We start from the raw sequence: 6869 nt of genomic DNA, 5'->3' as shown, positions 1-6869 counted from the left end.
TCCTGTCTGTCTGTTTCTGTTTGTTTCATTTAACTGTTTTAGTGTGTGTGTGTGTGTTTGTGTGTGTGTGTGTGTGTGTGTGTGTGTGTGTGTGTGTGTGTCTCTCTCTCTCTCTCTCTCTCTCTCTCTCTCTCTCTCTCTCTCTCTCTCTCTCTCTCTCTCTCTCTCTCTCTCTCTCTCTCTCTCTCTCTCTCTCTCTCTCTCTCTCTCTCTCTCTCTCTCTCTCTCTCTCTCTCTCTCTCTCTCTCTATCCGTCTATATCTGTCTGTCCTCCCCTTCTCCCTTTTTTCCTGCCTTGCTCTCTTTTCCTCTTTCCCTCGCCGCTTTCATTCTTCTCTTTCTCTTTCTCTCTGTTTCCCTTCATCCATCTTTTTTCCCTTTCTCTGTTCTCTTTCTTTCGCAACGGTTTGTTTTGTTTGTATTACTCGCCTTTCCTCTTTCCACTCCTTTCTCTGTCACTCTCTCTTTCCCTTCCGTTCGTATATTTTCACTACATCCTTTCTTTATTCTCCTTTCTCTGTTTCTCCCGGTTTTGTTGCGTTTTGTAGCTCCCTCCTTTCTTTTGTCCTTTATTTCCTTCCTTCCTTCCTTCCTTCCTCCCTTGCTTCCTCTCGCTCTTTGTCTCTCTTTCTCTCTCTTTCTCCTCCTCCTCCATTTCCATAATATTTCCGTTTTACAATGAATTCAGTTGGTCCGCCTTTTTTTTCTAGTCCAATTTCTACTTCCTTTCTTCCTCTGCTTTTCCCTCCGTATCTCGCGTCCACACACACTCACCCTCCCTCTTCCTCCTCCTCGTCCTCCTCGTCCTCCTCCTCCTCCTCCTCCTCTTCAACCTGCTATATTATTTTCGCATTTCCTTTCGTATTCAATAAGCTGCTTGGCGTTCTTTCTGTACATCGAAGAAGGAATCAGTACAGTGCAATAATACCAATAATAACAAAATGATAATAATAATAATAATAATAATAATAATAATAATAATAATAATAATAATGATAATGTTGAAAGTACGAACTGTTTCCTTTCTCTTCCTCTTCCTTCCTTCCTTCCTTTCGTTCCTTCCTTCTCTCTCTTTGTCTGACTCTTTATTTTCTCTCCAGTCTACGTTTCCATCTTTCTCTCCTTCCTTCCTCTCCCTCTCTCTCCTTCTACACACCTCCATCTCTCTTTGTCTCACGTTCTCTCTTCCTCCTCCTCCTCCACCTTCGCTTCCTCAACCTTCTACATTTTATTTATTTATCGCTGACTGTATTATTTGAACACACGTGACGGACTTGAAGGGAGTGTTTTGACAGCTTCAGGTAAATGCCCGGCTTCTGTTTTCAAGGTAAGGCGATGACGTTTTATTAATATCCAATCCTTTTCTTGGGTTCGATAAGTGAAAGGAGGAGATGACAATGGAGGAGGAGGAGGAGGAGAAAGAGGAGGTGGAGGAAAGTAAGTGGAGGTTGTGGAGAGAGAAAGTGGAAAGGATGAAGTAGAAGACGAAGAAGCTGAAGGAAGAGGAGGAGATGGTGGAAGAGGAGGTGGAGGAAGGTAAGTGGAGGTTGTGGAGAGAGAAAGTGGAAAAAATGAAAAAGGCGAAGGAGAAGGGAGAGAAAGGATGAAGTAGAAGACGAAGAAGCTGAAGGAAGAGGAGGAGATGGTGGAAGAGGAGGTGGAGGAAAGTAAGTGGATATTGTGGAGAGAGAAAATGGGAGGAGAGATGAACAGGCGAAGGAGAAGTGGAAAAAGGATAAAGTAGAAGATGAAGAAGAAGATGAGGAAGGAGAAGAAGAGGAGAGAGAAAATGGGAGAAGATGAACAGGCGAAGGAGAAGAGGAAAAAAGGATGAAATAGAAGACGAAGTAGATAAAAAAGGAGAAGAAGAGGAGAGAGAAAATGGGAGAAGATTAAAAGGCGACTGAGAAGGGAAAAAAATGAAGTAGAAGAAGATGAAGAAGGAGAAATAGAAGAAGAGGTGTAAGACAAGAAAACTGGAGTGGATTGAGAAGGATGGGGAAAGTTGGGAGCTTGGGTAAGATTTTCCGCAAGAAGAAGTAGAAAAAAAAAATTATAACTAACCAAAAAAATGAAGAATACAAGAAATATACGAAGAGGAAAGAGAGATAAGAAAGAGACGATAAGAACAATAAGAAGAAGAAGAGATAAAGGAGGAGGAGGAGGAGGAGGAGGAGGAGGTGGTGAAATGGAACGAACAGAAAGATAACCAAAATAAACCCACAAAGAAGAAATACAAATAAACAACCACAGAGAGAACAACAAAAACCTCAAGAGATGGAATAATGATAATAAAAGGAGGAGGAAAATGAGTAGGAGGAGGAGAGGAGCAGTAGCAACAATAGGAGGAGGAAGAGGAGACTGAGGAGCAGGCAGCGGAGAGGGGCGCGGCTGGGAGGCTAACGAGGCAGGGACAGGGAGAAGGATTAGCAAGACCCAGGCTGCGCAGCTCCCTAATGAATCCATAGTCTCATTACAATCCAATTATATACGAGAGGGATTTTGAGTGTGGTGAGACAGACGCGCTGATAGACTGCCAGATAGAGAGATAGATAGATAGGTAGGTAGGTATGTGTTATTAGCTGTTAAGAAGTAGTTTGATAGATGGATTGATAGATATTGTGTGGGCTTCATCTGTCGTTTTATGTCTCTCTCTCTCTCTCTCTCTCTCTCTCTCTCTCTCTCTCTCTCTCTCTCTCTCTCTCTCTCTCTAAGTTCTTTTTTTCTCTCGTTTCTCTATGTCCCTCCCCACCTTCTCTCCCTTCCTCCTTCTCTCCCTCTCTCCCTCTCCTCCCTCCCTCTCCTCCCTCTTAGCAATTATTCCTATGTATGCTATTGTTCCCTAACTCTATTTATTTTGTCGAAAGAAATCTCAGAGAGTGAAATGGATAATGCAACAACGGTGTGTGTGTGTGTGTGTGTGTGTGTGTGTGTGTGTGTGTGTGTGTGTGTGTGTGTGTGTGTGTGTGTGTGTGTGTGTGTGTGTGTGTGTTTCCCTTCCTCACATTTTTTTCCATTCTCTCTCTCTCTCTCTCTCTCTCTCTCTCTCTCTCTCTCTCTCTCTCTCTCTCTCTCTCTCTCTCTCTCTCTCTCTCTCTCTCTCTCTCTCTCTCTCTCTTCCCCTTGATCGTTTCCTCCACGTCTGGTATTTTAGGTTCCTTTGAAGTTAAAACACACACACACACACACACACACACACACACACACACACACACACACACACACACACACACACACACACAGGGAACAGAGGTGGCGGCAGCGGTTGACCCGAGGGATGACAGCCAACAGCCGCCATCCACCAGGCAGCCAGGGAGAGTTCAGTGTAATTGGGGAACGGCCAAAGGGTCACCCATAACAAAGAAAAATAAGTCTTATCAATGGTTTATCTGGAGTTAATGGCGCCCTGTCTCCCTTTTCCTCATCCCCTCCTTTTTTTCCCTCCATTTTCCCCTCCTGCGCCCAAGTAGTACTCATCCTTGCCTCCCTTCCTTCCCTCCATCCCTCCTTCCTTCCTTCCTTTCTCTTGCCTCTCCGTCCTCTCTCTCCCTGCCTGCCTCCTCCGCCTCAATCTAGCTTGGCAATGGATTTCTAAAGACATTTGCATATAAAACAGAGACGGCAGCCGGAGGATTGTGCCGCTGAAATAGGTGGTTAGGTGGGTGAGCGGGCGCGTGGCTGGTGTCTGAAGTGGGCATTAGGCTGCTAAATGGCTATCTGGGGTGGTTAGCGGTGACTGAGGGGCAGGATAGATCGCGCTGTTATGGCGGGTCGGCGGCGGAGGTGAATGATTTGTGTCTCAATGGAGGATTTCTTTGGCTGACTTACGACTCATTATGATACGTCCCCTTGAGACTTTGGGACGGTGAAAGGGGGGCAGGATGAAAGGGGGTTAAAGGGACGCCACGTGAGGGGGGCTATAGTGATGGGGGAGAAGGGGAAAGCGGCGGAAGGGGGAGCGGGGTGAAGGTGAAGGGGGAGAGGAAGGGAGGAGTAGAGATGGATGGCAGGGGAGAATGTAAACAGAGGAAGGGCAGTGATGGACAGTGATGGGGTAGAAGTGGACGACAATAATGGTGATGGGGACGTGAGTGGAGGGAGGTGGAGAGAGAGGGTGGAGTGGGTAAAGGGCAGAGGGTGAGTAGTGACGGGAAGACAAGGGAATGTAGGATGTGGAGAGAGGTAAGCTAAGTGGATAAATGACAGGTGTTGAGGTACGGTGGAAGAGGGAAGAAAGGGGAGAAGGAGGAAGAGGAAGACGGAGGCAAAGGAGGAGGCCAGAGAGAAGACAAGGGAAGGATCATTGTGGTAGGGAAAGGACAGGTAAGGCAAGAAATGACAGGTGTGACAGGTGTTAAGGTCCGTGGGAAAACCAGAGACACTCGAAAGGAGACATGAAGCAAAGGTAATGTTCGGGGCACACACTAACCTACGCGTGGCCTCAGTGCACATCTCCGTCACACATTAGCGCACATTAGTTTCACATTAGCCCCAGATGACTTAATGAAGGTAACTCAGAGCTCAGATGACTTACGCGTCTTGGAGTGAGCCATAGTTGCGGCTATATTAGGAACATTAAGAGAGAGAGAGAGGGAGAGAGAGAGAGAGAGAGAGAGGGAGAAAGATGGGGACGAAAAGAGTACGTGGGAAAAGGGGAGAGAAAACTGGAAAGAGGAGGAGGAGGAGGAGCCGAGAGGGGAAGGAAGGATGGACGGGAAAGAATGGAGAGAGAGAGGGTTGGGTACACGGGGGAGGGAGGGGGATTTGGGGAGGCCTGAATGGCTGTAGGGGATAAAGATCAGATTTCCTCATTAGGTTTGCTGAGGGGAAGATCCGAGGGACTGAAAAGCCGATATATATTTTTTTTTCTTTCCCCACGAGATACAAAAATAAAATGGGGATAAATCGTAGTTCATTTTTTGGGTGGTAAGTTTTCCATGCATGGGTTTCCGATATTTGCTTTTTTTTCTTTCTTTACTTCATTAATGACCTTTTTTTGTTCATGTTTTTCTCCCCTTAAACTCTCCTTCTCCTCCTCCTCCTCCTCCTCTATCTCTTCCTCCTCCTCTTCGTATGGTATTCGCATCCCATCCGCCTTCTCAATTTCTCTTCCTTCTTCTCATCTTTCCAGTTTTCTCTCATTTCTCATTTCCTCTTCTCTCGTTTTCTCAGTTATTCCTCTCTCTCTCTCTCTCTCTCTCTCTCTCTCTCTCTCTCTCTCTCTCTCTCTCTCTCTCTCTCTCTCTCTCTCTCTCTCTCTCTCTCTCTCTCTCTCTCTCTCTTGCTCTCTCTCTCTCTCGCTCTCGGTCTCGGTCTGTGGTCGTTCCTCGCCTTGAGATATTTCATGGGTCTCGCACACAATAATTACAACCACCACACACCGCACCATCTCCTCCTCCTCCTCCTCATCTTCCTCCTCCTTCTCCTCGACAGATCAAAGCCTCCTGCCGCGCCCGCTCCCGAAGCCGCTCTTACACTTAATCGTTCAATCAGAAGAAACCTTTGAACACGTGCGAGGGAGGACGCGAGAGCTTGCATCTGTGGGTATCAAAAGCTCGCTACGTAATCCTCTCAACACTTCCATCTTAATTAGACCGTCTCGCCAGGTGTTGCAAGGTGTTGGGGGGAAGGTGTTGCAAGGAGAAGGAGGAGGAGGAGGAGGAGGAGGAGTGTTGAGTTCTGTTGTGTTGTCTGTGTGTGTGTGTGTGTGTGTGTGTGTGTGTGTGTGTGTGTGTGTGTGTGTGTGTGTGTGTGTGTGTGGTGAATGCGACATCGTTTTCCTTACGTAATTATTCTTTGGGAGACTTGCCTAAAACCTTTCGATATTTTTCCTTTTGTTTCGTTAATTGGAATCGTTTGCATGACCCGGCCTTTGATTTTTTTTGGTTTTGTTTTGAAGTATCGGCGACGCTGAATATATTTATGCTGATGTTTTCTCTCAATCATCAACACATTTATTTTCAACGGTAACTCATTAAGATCATATATATATCAATTGGTAAATAATTATCCTTTTTTTTTCTTATAAGCATGGCGGTGATTTTTCTTCCAGCGTTCCTTTAAATACGCTGTCACATTAATTTTTATCTATTCGTAAATTAAGAACAAATAAAACATCTTCAATGCTATTCGAACTGTGGTTTTTGATTCAACAAGGCGAGTGCTCAGCCATTCCGCCAGAAACTCCTACATTCGGCTTCAACCTTCCTTTAATTACGACGTCACATTAATTTTAATCTACTCGTACATTAAGAACAAATATACCGACCTCAATGGATGATATTTGAACGGTGTTTTTTGGTTCAACAAGGCGAGTGCTTAGCCATTCCGCCAGAAACTCTTACACTCGGCTTCAACCTTCCTTTAATTACGACGTCACATTAATTACTATCTCCTCGTAAGTTAAAATCAAATAAAACAACAAAGCGTAATATTCGAACCCGTGTCTTTGGTCCAACAACCCAAGTGCTTAGCCATTCCGCCAGAAACTCTTACACTCGGCTTCAACCTTCCTTTAATTACGACGTCACATTAATTTCTATCTCCTCGTAAGTTAAAATCAAATAAAACAACAAAGCGTAATATTCGAACCCGTGTCTTTGGTCCAACAACCGAAGTGCTTATCCATTCCGCCAGCAACTCCTCCACTCGACTCGACGCACTGGCTCAGGAACAGCTCGCGGCGCCTTCGGGTAATCACTTTCCGCCTCGCCGCCGTCACGAGGCTTGCCATTCATGTATGTGAACCCAACTCTCGCCTCAAGTCCAGTGTTCATAGTTTCCATGTCTGCCGAATCCTTTGTCCCGGTACGTCACATAATATTCCAGCGCCGCGGGTCCTCCTCCTCTCCTCCTCCTTCATCTCCATC

The sequence above is a fragment of the Eriocheir sinensis genome, chromosome 56, assembly GCF_024679095.1.
Source record: "Eriocheir sinensis breed Jianghai 21 chromosome 56, ASM2467909v1, whole genome shotgun sequence".
Taxonomy (NCBI): domain Eukaryota; kingdom Metazoa; phylum Arthropoda; class Malacostraca; order Decapoda; family Varunidae; genus Eriocheir; species Eriocheir sinensis.
This window is presented reverse-complemented; position numbering follows the sequence as displayed.